Here is a 12,714-nt window from a genome sequence, read left to right as displayed (position 1 = left end):
GTAATTCAAACTACTTTAAAAAAAGGAACTGGGAAATCTATTACAAGTCTTCCCTCAAATAATCATTTAACTCCAACATTATATCAGTGGCTTGAAAAGACTAGAAAGTCATTGTCTCAAGAAACTCATTTTCTTTTCTCCCAGTTCCTTGCCAACTGGCACATATTCCGCTTTGTTTTAATCAGAGGAAGTAGAGACCACATGCCATTTTCAATCCATCATAACTTTTTCAGTTGAGTAACTCAGTTGGCTCTCCTAAGCAAGAATGCTTCCAGCTGTAACCCTGCCAGAACTACAAAATGTCTGCCCCTAGTAGGGTTTAGTGCCTTCCCCGATAAGTACAGAGGATGTCTAGCTGCTTGAAACTCACTGTGTGAATGAGATATTTTACCTAGCTAGTCTCAAAGGAAATTCAATTTTCCTCTCTTTAGTAGGATTTTCTTACAGAGTTTTCTGATGTTCTTAGCTTTTTTTGAGTAAACATCATAACAAGTCATTCTGTTTCAGAGAATTTATACTTATAAAAATAACAAATTCCACACCTTCTTCAGTGCATTTATTAGATATGATGATAGATATAGTAAAAGTTGCTTATTATAACTTATGAAACTACTTTAAAAATAAATTGTTATCTTATGAAAACACTCTTTAGTAAATAGATGAAAGTGTTTTATATTTTCTAAACACTATTTTGCAGAATGAAAGATAAGGCACTAAGTAATGTAAATAAAGTCCCAGGTGGAGTATTACTACAGGGCTGGAAAATAACTCAAGAACCAGAGAACACAATGAACACGATGAGTATCCAGAGCTCATTCTTCAAGCTGGGCCAGAGAAATAAAAAGCAAATGAAGAGAAGATGGAAGTAGAGGTAGAAAGAAGAAAAAAGTAAAAACAAAGAACTGGAACCTCAATGGCATCACTAACAATGATCTGGAGGCCCTAAACCTTCCTCTGTTTTTGCCACACTGCATAACAATACATTCCTATATTCACTTTCTTAAACAACTGTCAAAAAATAAAAGCAAAAGCAGAACATTCTGTTTGCATGTCTATATCTAATAACACACCTAACTAATAAAACACTGTGATCCTTGATTACTTGATTGGCACATCCTCGCCCTTAATGTTGGCTTGTTTGGCTTCAGTTCATGAAAGGGCTGAAATTATATTGCCACTGACTTTCCAGTTTGGTGCTATTGCTAGGGCATGGGCCTCTGAAAACCTGACAAGGTTAGATACCAGGTGTGCCTTCCATGTTTTACTATATGGTCTCCTTCTAATGAGGCCAGGGTTTGATATCTACTCCGTGCTTCATACATATATTTTGTTTCTCTGCCAATTTTTCATAAACATAGGCTAAAAGAAAGTGTGCAAGTGGGCATAAGCATAGTCATTCCTACTTTTTTGTAAATTACGTTAGAAAAACCTGAATCATTCTCATACATGGATACAGCCCAGTATATCTGTGCCTTGATAGGAAATTGTAAGCAAACGGCTCAGAAGCTCAACTTAGTTGAAGCTCAATTAGAATGCAATCTATAGGTAGTTTTTCTATTAAAAAATACCATCTTCAGTTCAGCAGACACTGAAGAATGCCTGTCTTCTGTGACTCCAGACAATGAAGAGTATACAGTGAAGTCATTTACATATTGAAACTGATTTTTGGTTTCTAAAAGTGGCAGTGGTTTCATTCAGTTGTTTGTGCTACTTGCTTATTCAGAGGCAAAAACTCAGAGGAGTGGCTTTATTTTCTCTAAAATAAAAATGAATCTAAGACTGAGAGGCCCATGAACCAGCAAAAATAATCACATTAGGAACTAGGGTGCTTTATGAATTCTCTACACAGATCATAACTCTATTCTTAGCTGTGCTTTTAATTCATAATTAATGGGTTAATAATTAATTTCTTTAGAGACAGGGTCTAGCTCTGTCACTTAGGCTGGAGTGCAATGGCTTGGTCATAGCTGACTACAGCCTTGAAATCTTGGGCTCACTTGATCCTTTCGCCTTAGGTCCCTGAGTAGCTTGGACTACAGGCATGAACCACCATGCCTGGCTATTTTTTAAAACAAGTTTCTTTTTTTGGTGGAGACAGGGTCATCCTTTGTTGCCCAGGCTGGTCTCAACCTCTTGGCCTCAAGTGATTCTCCCACTTCAGCCTACTTTGGGATTATAGGCTTGAGTCACTATGCCCGGTCCCTAACTCTTCATTCAATTTTATATGAAGTTTTACATACCACAAATAAATGTATTCAACTGCTTTTTTAGTTCAGAAAAAAAAATAAAACAAAAAACAAAAACCCAAGTCACCTAAGGACTTGTCCGTGTGCATGTATTGTATACAAACGTCAGCTTCCAGATGTTTGCCTATAGTTTTTGCTTTAAATTAAATATCTTTTGCATTCTACAGAAACATGTTTTTTATATATATATATATATATATATTTTTTTTTTTTTTTAAATTTCATCTTTTATTTTTGACATAGGGGGTACATGTGTAACTTTGTTACATGGGTATATTGCAGCCAGATAGTGAGCATAGTACCCAATAGGAAGTTTTTCAACCCACACTCTGCTCCCTTCCTGCCCTCTCAAGTAGTCCACTCTGTCTATTGTTGCAAGAACTATGTAATTTTTAAAGTAAGAGTAGATGAACACATTTAAAGATAATTTTGATATTGACTTAATTTCAAAGGGATTAGAATTTTGTGATTTTCCTGTCCTTCCCTGTGACTGCCTAGAATGTAACCATTCACTCAATCTCATCAAAATTTAGTTTCTTCATCTAAAAAATAGAGGATGATATCTATCTCCTGATGGTATTGTGGAGATTCACTGAGAAATTAGGTACATCTAGCACAATACCTGGGATGAGATATGTGTTCAGTAAATGCTGAACTTGAATTTGAGAATGAAGAATTAGAAATATCCTGAAAAATGAAGTATTTTACTTTACTACCAATAGGAAAGATACATGCTAACTAGCCATTCCAAATGAGTAAAAATATTTTTCTCTTTTGAAGAGTTGTATATACATGCCTCATATATTAATATACACACATGTACTTGTTTATTTATAATTATCTACTTACTAGGCACATGTGTGTGTACATGGAATTTAAGACTTTATCCTGAGGTTGAAGTTATATTTTAAATTTATCTGTGAATTGATTATTTAATAACCTGTTTACATAAAGCAAGACAAAAACAGCTTTGACTTTTCAAGCAATAAACTCTTTTTTCAAGCAAAATGATGTTTCTAAAATTGATGTATGTGGTAATCAGGATATTTAGCAACTGGAAAATGAAAGGCAAGAAATACACAATAATGCAATCTAAAAGACACAATCTGTGAATATAGTAGGTATTGATTTGCTAGTTGAGAATGTTTCAAAAAATCATTCATAATATTCTTTTTCTTTCCAAAATAGTTTTTGATTAGCCAGGTTTTCTGAAGTGTGATTATTTTCTTATATCAGAGCTTTCTTAGGTTTTTACATGATCACACCTCCTAAAAAGCCTAGGAGTACTACGGGAGACTGGGGCTTATTTCATCCCTTTGTCTTCGACTGTAAAAGACAGCTGCCACCAAAATGGCCATTTTAGAGGCCTACTCTCAGGGGCACATTCTCTTTCTCAGGGATGTTACTTGCTGAGCAAAAGAATTCAGTGATATTTCTCCTATTTGCTTTTGAAAGAAGAGAAATATGGCTCTGTTCCGCCTGGCTCACCGGCAGTCAGAGTTTAAGGTTATCTCCCTTCTTCCCCGAACATTGCTGTTATCCTGTTCTTTTTTCAAGGTGCCCAGATTTCATATTGTTCAAGCACACATGCTCTACAAACAATTTGTGCAGTTAATGCAATCATCACAGGGTCCTGAGGTGACATACATCCTCCTGAGCTTATGAAGATGATGGTATTAAGAGATTAAAGTAAAGACAGGCATAGGAAATCCACAAGGGTATTGATTGGGGAAGTGATAAGTGTCCATGAAATCTTCACAATTTATGTTCAGAGATTGCAGTAAAGACAGGGGTAAGAAATTATAAAAGTATTAATTTGGGGAACTAATAAATGTCCATGAAATCTTCACAATTATGTTCTTCTGCCATGACTTCAGCTGGTCCCTCCGTTTGGGGTCCCTGACTTCCTGCAACATACACCAACTTTCTATTTTTATACATGGAATTGCATGATTAAAAAAATAAATTATAGTGAAAAAATAAGCCTGTGTTTCATTTTTATGGAGAGAAGCATGAACACAAATGTTTTCATGCAAATACTAAAAGATAAAGAGACCAAAGCTATTTTTCTTTGAAGCTATTTGTTCTGGTTCAGAAACTCCACAATATATTCATTTATTATTTTCAAAAAGTCTCCCTCCAAATCATCCACAATGATAATCAATATTACTTCAAAAATCACAATTAAATATTGAGCCTCTACAAATCACAAGATGAACTTGAAATTCAATAATTTTTTCATTATTTTGACTGTTTCTTCTTTTATTCAACCAATATGATTTGATCACTTATTATATGTCAGGGAGGCATTTCAATTCCAACATAGATTATGATTAGGAGTATATGATTTGATTGACTATGTCTAACCAGATTATCTCCCTCTCCTCTTTAACTCATATACACAGCCTGAGATATAATTCTAAACAGCATTCTCTTACAAAAAGATAAATATTTATGCTATAGATAAATAAAATATAAATGAGTTCATCTATCATACTTCCAGTTTTTAAAAAATTAATGGGAGATGTAGTTACAGCTACAGCTATGTGTACTAGTTAGACACACACTTATACATATTTGTTTATATAAAAGCAATTTTTTCTCTCTGGAATAGGACTACAGATGGGGGCAGGAAAGAAAACTTTTGTTTTTTAGACTGTTCTGCACTAAAATTCTCATTTTATTCGTGTATATATTATTTTTATTTTTTAAGAGTATGGTGAAAACCACAGGGATGTTTCAGAATAAAATACAGAACTGAGATAATCATCTGGAAATCATCCCACTTTTGACTCAATATCTAAAAAACTTTCACCTCAAAACCCCATTTAATTGTCTATGTGGAAACTAGGTGTGAAGAATTCTAACTGTTAAAAATTAAAATTGATACATCAGAAATGCAGCTACTTTGTAAAAGTATGGGCAAGTCTACATCACACAAAATGAATGTGTGGGCAGGATCTAAAATTAGAAGATTTAAAGCCATTGGTTCCTACATTCTGAATGAGATTTTATAGTCAAGCACTGGGGATGGATGTAGAATATTTGATAAAATGCTGAGACGACACCCAGCTCTGTTATGTGACATACAGTGGGCAAGGTTCCCCTCTCTCTCACTATGCATCACTATGCATTGTCACTGCATAGTGATGTTTGGCATTCCACTGGCTAGCGAGCTAGAAATGTGTACTCAGAGCAGCAGTATATCTTCAGGCAGTTCCGTGTAAGTGTAGACTTGATTCTAAATTGCAGACTTAATCCTTACAAGTTCAGCATAAATGACCTCAAAACCCCAAAGGTAAAGAATCCACCATAGTTCAACCCCTCTAAAGCCAAAGAAGCAAGAATGCTGACAACTCAGTTTACTATTCAAGGAGTTTCTTGGAACATCTACCAGCAAGAGATTTTGTTTGTTTGGTTGTTTCTTTGCTCATACTATTTTTACTTCTAAGGATTAAAAGCTAATCTTGGAATAAACTGCTGTCATACTTTAGACCTCAACCACATGTCTGTCTTGGCATCTTTGTATGAAAAAGTCTATGTTTGAAGCAACTATGGAATTTAGGAAAATGCTAGAATGTTTTAGACATTCAAATATTCAGGTTAAATCAATATTTCTGGTGCTAAGAAAAAGTATGCAAGCATGTACCACAGTCAGCCGAGATTAAAAGTTCAAAACAACATTGAAAATGAAAGAGAAAAATGCCTTTTATTAGATAACAACTAAATTAAACTTCAGTATAGTCATAAAACGAAATATACACTGTTTAAAAAGAATAAGGCAGCTTAGGTAAATCCATTTGTGCTAGTTTATTATATATATGATGAACTATATTTCGAGTAATATATTAAGAACATATTTTAAGTAGATGCGAGTAAGGTTTAGACACAAACATAAAAAATCTCTTTTGCATGTATAAAAAGGATGCACATATATATATTCTGCTTTGTGAATAATTTTCTTTCTGTAAGAAAACGTAAGAAATAATTTCTCTTTTGGAAAAGGAATTAGGTGTCAATGCACAGTTTAATTGTTGTTATTCTTTAATCATGTATACACATTTATTTTATTTTCTAAAAATGTTGATAGCAGTCTTCTGGTCTCCACCAGAAATTATAGGTCATTTACAATTTCTTAGACTATTCAAAAAATACCACCAAATTCAGGTATTTATGTGCAGGATTTTAGACTTAACACTTTCACTTGGAAGTACAATTAACAATGCTAAAAACAAGTTTACCAGTGTGCCCATTAATTTTCAAAATATTGTTCCTTACCATTGTCTCATTCATTGAATTCTCTTCTAAGACTGACTCAATCTTGGATGGTGTGAAAAAGTATTGCCTTTTAGAAAAGAGCAATTTGTAGCAAAAATTGCCTACAGCAACGGTTGAACTCCAGGCCTGGCCTTCATAGTAAAAATAGAAAATATGGCTGAGCTGACTCCCTGGATAACTTATTAGATGATCAAAAGTAAATAAAAAATATTTTTTCATCTTTATATAATCAGCGGTTTCAGCATAAAAGAAAAACAGAATAAAATTAAATCATACAAAGGGAAGATTATCTGGCATATCTCATGTGGGAGAGTGGATGATGTCACTTTGCTCAGCACAGGATCTGCACATCCAGTCCTCTGCAGCAATTTCCTATATTTCACAGATCTGAGCCAGTTCTTCCACAGATTGGCTTTATGGAACCTGGAAATGCTGTTGGTGAGCCTTGTCTGCTCCATTGCCTCTCATTGCCTCTGGAACTATCTTGCTTAGAGCTAGTCCAGGGCGAACAATTCATTTTTGTTCACCATGTATGCAGGAATAAAAGAACCAAACAAGAAGGACTCATGAGGAAACAAGTTAGCAACAAGTCCAATTGCTGATTCCTTCCTGCCTGAGATAAATCGTCCTGATTCCCTTTGTTTGGATTTTTGAACCCGTTACATTATTATAATGGGGACATTTTTGAGGTATGTATAAGCCAGAATAATGTGGTTAGTCATATTAATCAATATTATTGAACCAAGCTGGTTGTGATGTATTCAAGTATTCTTTTTTTCTTAAATGGAAATTGCCTTCTTCTAATAATATTGCCTTCTTCTAATAATAATAAAATGGTCATTGTAAAGCATTTACACAAGAAAATGTAAAGAAAAGCAAAGGGAAATATTAGTAAAAACAATTTATAATCCATCATTGCCATTATAAACCAATCTTAACATCTTGCTGTATATATTTTAGACAGCTATATATATATATATATATATGGAATAGGGAATAATGCATATATATGGAATATATAGCATATCTATCTCTATATATCACAATGTAATCTCCTTTACATCGTTACACACTGTTTTCCACTTGTTTTTCTTCATTTAGCAGTACATTATGAACCTTTTCCAATATGAACAAATATAGGTTTATTATTATATCATCTTCTAAGGCCCATAGACTTGTTTTACAGACTTACCACACTTACGCCTTCCTCTATATTATAAGGAGCTATAGAAATATGTTGGGCATTTTGTCTCATCACTACATTTACATTGCTTCCCGAATTCTTTATCTGCTAATTTTTACCTTGTCTATATTTTGTAACTGTCTTTGCCTTTAACACTTATGCTTTTCTTACCACTGTTTTTGTTTAAAATATAATTAGAGTCGTTTGAAGAATAAGAGCAAACAGACTTCAAGCATTTTTGAGTCAGGTGTGAAAATTCTGGGCCATGGATCTCATAATTTGACTACCCAGAGACATTTCTAACTTGCTTTTGAATTATCATATGTATTCTAGAGAGTTCAATGTTCTAAGTAAGTGTGATATTACTTTAACTGCATGGGCAGATTCATTGAACTCTTGGTTGGTTCTATCCCTGTCACTGTCCTGATAAATATTTTAAAAATCTCTTATTACTTTATTTTCATAACTTGCTTGAAAAGGACAGCCCACTTAAACAGAAAATTGGAATTCATGTGGACCGTGAGGCTAGTCAAATTCCATCTGGTCAAATTTAAAATCAAAATGCACAATATTAATCACATGAGTTTTAAACACCAAATTATTTGAGAGAAAATTGAACAATCTGTTTCTAGTCTTAATAAGATAGTTAAATATCTATAGTACATCACAAAATTATAATAGTCTTACTTGCATATAGCTAGCTATTCAGTATGGCTTGTTAGAAGGTGTTGACTTGGTTCCTCTAAATTGTTCTTTGTATAGATGACTTTTATTCCTTAAGCCCATTTTGTCATCTTAAAATGGCAAATGAAATAATTTTGTGGTAAGGAGCAAATGAAATAACTCCTATAAAACGCTTTATTGATATATTAAGTACTATATAAGTTTAGAATAATATTATTGTATGGTAAGTGGAAGAGACCCATTTAGTGTTATATATAGTGGAGATGTGAAAAATTTCAATACAAATCTATGATTCTATGAGTATAATGACCTAGGGAAGGAAAATTAATAAACTTGACAGTATGCTTAATTGGCACAGTTCAGAGCTTTAGAAATCTGAACTGTTCCCCTATTCTGCCAGTGGCTTTCATAGTAATCTTGAATATAATGAAATTTATCATTAATATTAAAAAGTAGACTGATCTCTCATGGTGAAATAGCCCTAGTCTGGATTACTCAAAAACTGCAGAAATGGATGAAACACATAAATCCACCACATTGTCAAAAATTTCCATTTAAATTGCCAGTTAAACTCTATACACCAGTATGGTTATGTCCATAACTATGTGGGAGGAAAGAAGAGAAGAGACGAAAACTCATATTTATTGGGAAATTGATATATGCTAGGCATCATATTACATTTTTGGTATATGTTAGTTAAAAGAAAAAGGCAAAATTGATAGAGACAACAAGATATGGATAGGTAAGATATTCACTCTGCATTAGCTCAGTAAGTAGCATCAAAGACTGAAACACTGGACTGAGTTACTTCCTCTCCTTCTTTTGTCTACTTGTTGGACATCTAATAAATATAAAATCAGTTTATAAGTAGGCAGAGAAAAAGAGGTGAGAAACCAAGGGTTTCAGGCAATATCCCAATAAAATAATTCACCAAAATAGTCTAAAAGTTGACCTCCTATAAAGAGGAATAAGTTAATAAACTCCTTTTCAGCTAGAAGAAGAAAAATACAAAATTTGGTATCATGGTGAGGCAAGAGAATAGGGTCTGGAGGCAGGGGATCTAAGCCTGTTTCACGCCAACTTCCTAGAACTAAATTAAGAGGAAAATCCTAATTTTCCAGGCCTAAGTAACAAAAGGACCAGAGGCTACTGCCTTTGACCTTTTCTGCCCATCAGATGGGAGATTGGCTATCTGCAACAAATCATGAGTGAGGTTGAGTCTTGGTTTGCAACTTTGTAACTTCACTCCAGCCTCTGAATAGCTACTGTCTGCAACCAATCAGACTGATAGTGGGCTACCACTTCCGTTACATGAGGTGAGCATGAAGTGGCCAAAGAGAAACTTCTAGCAGGTATTGGGACCCAAGAAGATTCTGTATCCAGCCCTCGAGCCACTGCTTGGGTCTGCTCCCACACTGTGGAGTGTTCTTTTGTTTTCAGTAAATCCCTGCTTTTGTTCTTTTGTTGCTTCATTCCTTTGCTTTGCTGGGGGTTTTGTCCAATTCTTTGTTCAAAATGCAAAGAGCCTGGACAACTTGCAGTAACTACCCTTTACCATTAACACTAGCTGATAATTGTAAAGATGGTATTTACTGAGTGCTTATTATGTATCAGACAGTCTTCTAAGTGCCTTATGTGTGTTGATTCCTTTAATACTTGTGGTAGAGAACAATGGTTCAATGTTTCCCAAAAGACATCCACATCTTCATTCCTGGAATCTATGAATATATTGCATGGCCAAAGGGAATTTTCAGATGTGATTAAAAGAAGGCTCTTGAGACAGGGAGATTATGCTGGATTATCTGGGTAGGCCCAATGTATCACAAGGGTCCTTACTAGTGAAAGAGGGAGGCAGGAGAATATCAGAGTGATGCAGCAGGAGAAAGATTCAGCCACTTCTGGCTTTGAAGATGAAAGAATGTGCAATCGCTAGAAGCTGGAAAAGGCCAGGAAATGGATTCTACCCTAAAGTTGCATAAGAACATGCGGTCTTGAGGTTTTAAAAACTAGGCTGGAGAGAGGCGGGACATCATGGCAGATGGGAGGCAGGATTAGATTGCAGCTCTGGACAGAGCGAGCAGGGGCTCGCATTGTGAATTTTAGCTCCAGATCGACTGCAAGAACAAACTAGCAATCCCAAGAGGACCCACAGACCCTCTGAAGGAAGCAGAATGTTCCTGCGGACCTGGGAGAGTCCCCCCAAACTGTGAGTGCCCCAACTATGGAAGTGGTAAAGGGAGACCCTCCTCTCCTGAACACACACCCCCATTGGAGAAGCTGAAAGTCTGTTCGCAGGAGAAGTTTCCAACTTTACCTGCAGCTGAGTCAATTTGGAGAGCTGAACAAAATTCAGGGGTAGAGGAAGCCGCAGAAAGGCCCGGGAGCTCGCTGGTTCCCCTAGCAGGCCATTCCTGCCTGGCATCACAGGGATCCAACAGGAGAGGAGCAGGCGGAGAACTACACAGGGACAACGAAATCGCTAGCTGAACTTTGTAACAATTTCAACGGAGTGAGAAGCCTCCTGGCCAGAACTCAGGGAGGGAGCAAATCCAGTGTGGAGAACTCCACAGGCGGGGAAAGAACCAAGCCCCTTTCTTTCGCAGCTGGGAGGCATATAGCCTGAGGCAGGTTTTCAAGCCCGTGTGGTTCTCTGCCAGGAAATGGTCTGGGGGTTGTTGTGGGGGGCATGATGAAGGTGAGAACTGCCCTTAAGTTTGCGAGGGAGCTGGCCGAGGCCTGTGACTGCAGGCTTTCCCCCACTTCCCTAACAACCTGTATGACTCAGCAGAGGAAGACATAATCCTCCTAGGTACACAACTCCAGTGACCTGGGAACCTCACTCCTATCCCCGACAGCAGCTGCAGCAAGACTCACCCAAGGAAAGTCTAAGCTCTGACACACCTAACCCCTCCCTCACGTGATGGTTCTTCCCTACCCACCCTGGTAGTGGAAGACAAGGGCATATAATCTTGGGAGTTCTAGGACCCTGCCCACTGACAATTCCTCCCCATACCACCACAGCTGATGCTCTTTGTAAAGTGTGACCTCCTAGCAGGAGGTCAACTGGCACAAAAATAGAGCATTAAACCACCAAAGCTAAGGACCCTCATGGAGTCCACTGCACCTCCCGCCACTTCCACCAGAACAGGAGCTGCTTTCCATGGCTGAGGGACCCATAGATGCTTCACATCACAGGACTCTGTGCAGAAAACCCCAGTACCAGCCCAGAGTCTGGTCGACTTGCTGGGTGGCTAGACCCAGAAGAGAGAACACAATCACTGCAGTTTGGCTCACAGAAGCCACATTCATAGTAAAAGGCAGAGAGTACTACATCAAGGGAACACCCCGTGGGACAAAAGAATCTGAACAGCAGCTTTCAGCCCTAGACCTTCCCTCTGACAGAGGCTACCCAAATGGGAAGGAACCAGAAAATCAATCCCGGTAAAATGACAAAACAAGGCTCTTCAACACCCCCCAAAAATCACACTAGTTCATCAGCAATGGGTCCAAACCAAGAAGAAATCCCTGATTTACCTGAAAAGGAATTTAGGAGGTTAGTTATTAAGCTAATCAGAGAGGGACCAGAGGAAGGTGAAGCCTAATGCAAGGAAATCCAAAAAATGATATAAGAAGTGAAGGGAGAAATATTCAGGGAAATAGATAGCTTAAAGAAAAAACAATAAAAAATTCATGAAACTTTGTATATACTTTTAGAAATGTGAAATGCTCCGGAAGGTCTCAGCAATAGAATTGAACAAGTAGAAGAAAGAAATTTAGAGTTCAAAGAAAACGTCTTCAAATTAACCCAATCCAACAAAGACAAAGAAAAAAGAATAAGAAAATATCAACAAAGCCTCCAGGAAGTCTGGGATTATGTTAAATGAACAAACCTAAGAATAATCGGTGTTCCTTAGGAAGAAGAGAAGTCTAAAAATTTTAAAAACATTTTTTGGGGGAAAAATCAAGGAAAACTTCCCCAGCCTTGCTAGAGACCTAGCCATCCAAATACAAGAAGCACAAAGAACACCTGGGAAAATTATTGCAAAAAGATCTTCACCTAGGCTCATTGTCATCAGGTTATTCAAAGATGAAGGAAAGAATCTTAAGAGCTGTGAGACAGAAGCACCGTGTAACCTATAAAGAAAAATGTACCAGATTAGCAGCACATTTCTCAGCAGAAACCCTACAAGCTAGAAGGGTTAGGGGCCTATCTTCAGTCTCCTTAAACAAAATAATTATTAGCCAAGAATTTTGTATCCAGCAAAAGTAAGCATCATATATGAAGGAAACATACAGTCTTTTTCAGATGAACAAGTGCTGAGG

The 12,714-nt window shown here is 36.6% G+C and overlaps 1 protein-coding gene and 1 long non-coding RNA gene across 2 annotated transcripts in view; one reads left to right on the top strand and one right to left on the bottom strand.

Moving 5' to 3' along the window:
• Positions 1 to 1,051, top strand: part of LOC139362317 (uncharacterized) — a 109,824-nt gene extending 108,773 nt beyond the window's left edge. The window contains exon 4 of the long non-coding RNA XR_011620934.1: positions 698 to 1,051. This is a non-coding gene — a long non-coding RNA (uncharacterized lncRNA). The remainder of the gene's footprint in view (positions 1 to 697) is intronic.
• The window catches only part of LOC105473256 (FRAS1 related extracellular matrix 3), a 109,200-nt gene that overhangs the window by 80,629 nt on the left and 15,857 nt on the right, over positions 1 to 12,714 (bottom strand). The gene's annotated exons all lie outside the window — the stretch shown is intronic.

The sequence above is a fragment of the Macaca nemestrina genome, chromosome 3 (assembly GCF_043159975.1).
Source record: "Macaca nemestrina isolate mMacNem1 chromosome 3, mMacNem.hap1, whole genome shotgun sequence".
Classification (NCBI taxonomy): domain Eukaryota; kingdom Metazoa; phylum Chordata; class Mammalia; order Primates; family Cercopithecidae; genus Macaca; species Macaca nemestrina.
The sequence above is the reverse complement of the archived record's forward strand: the minus strand, read 5'-3'. Positions and strand labels throughout refer to the sequence as shown.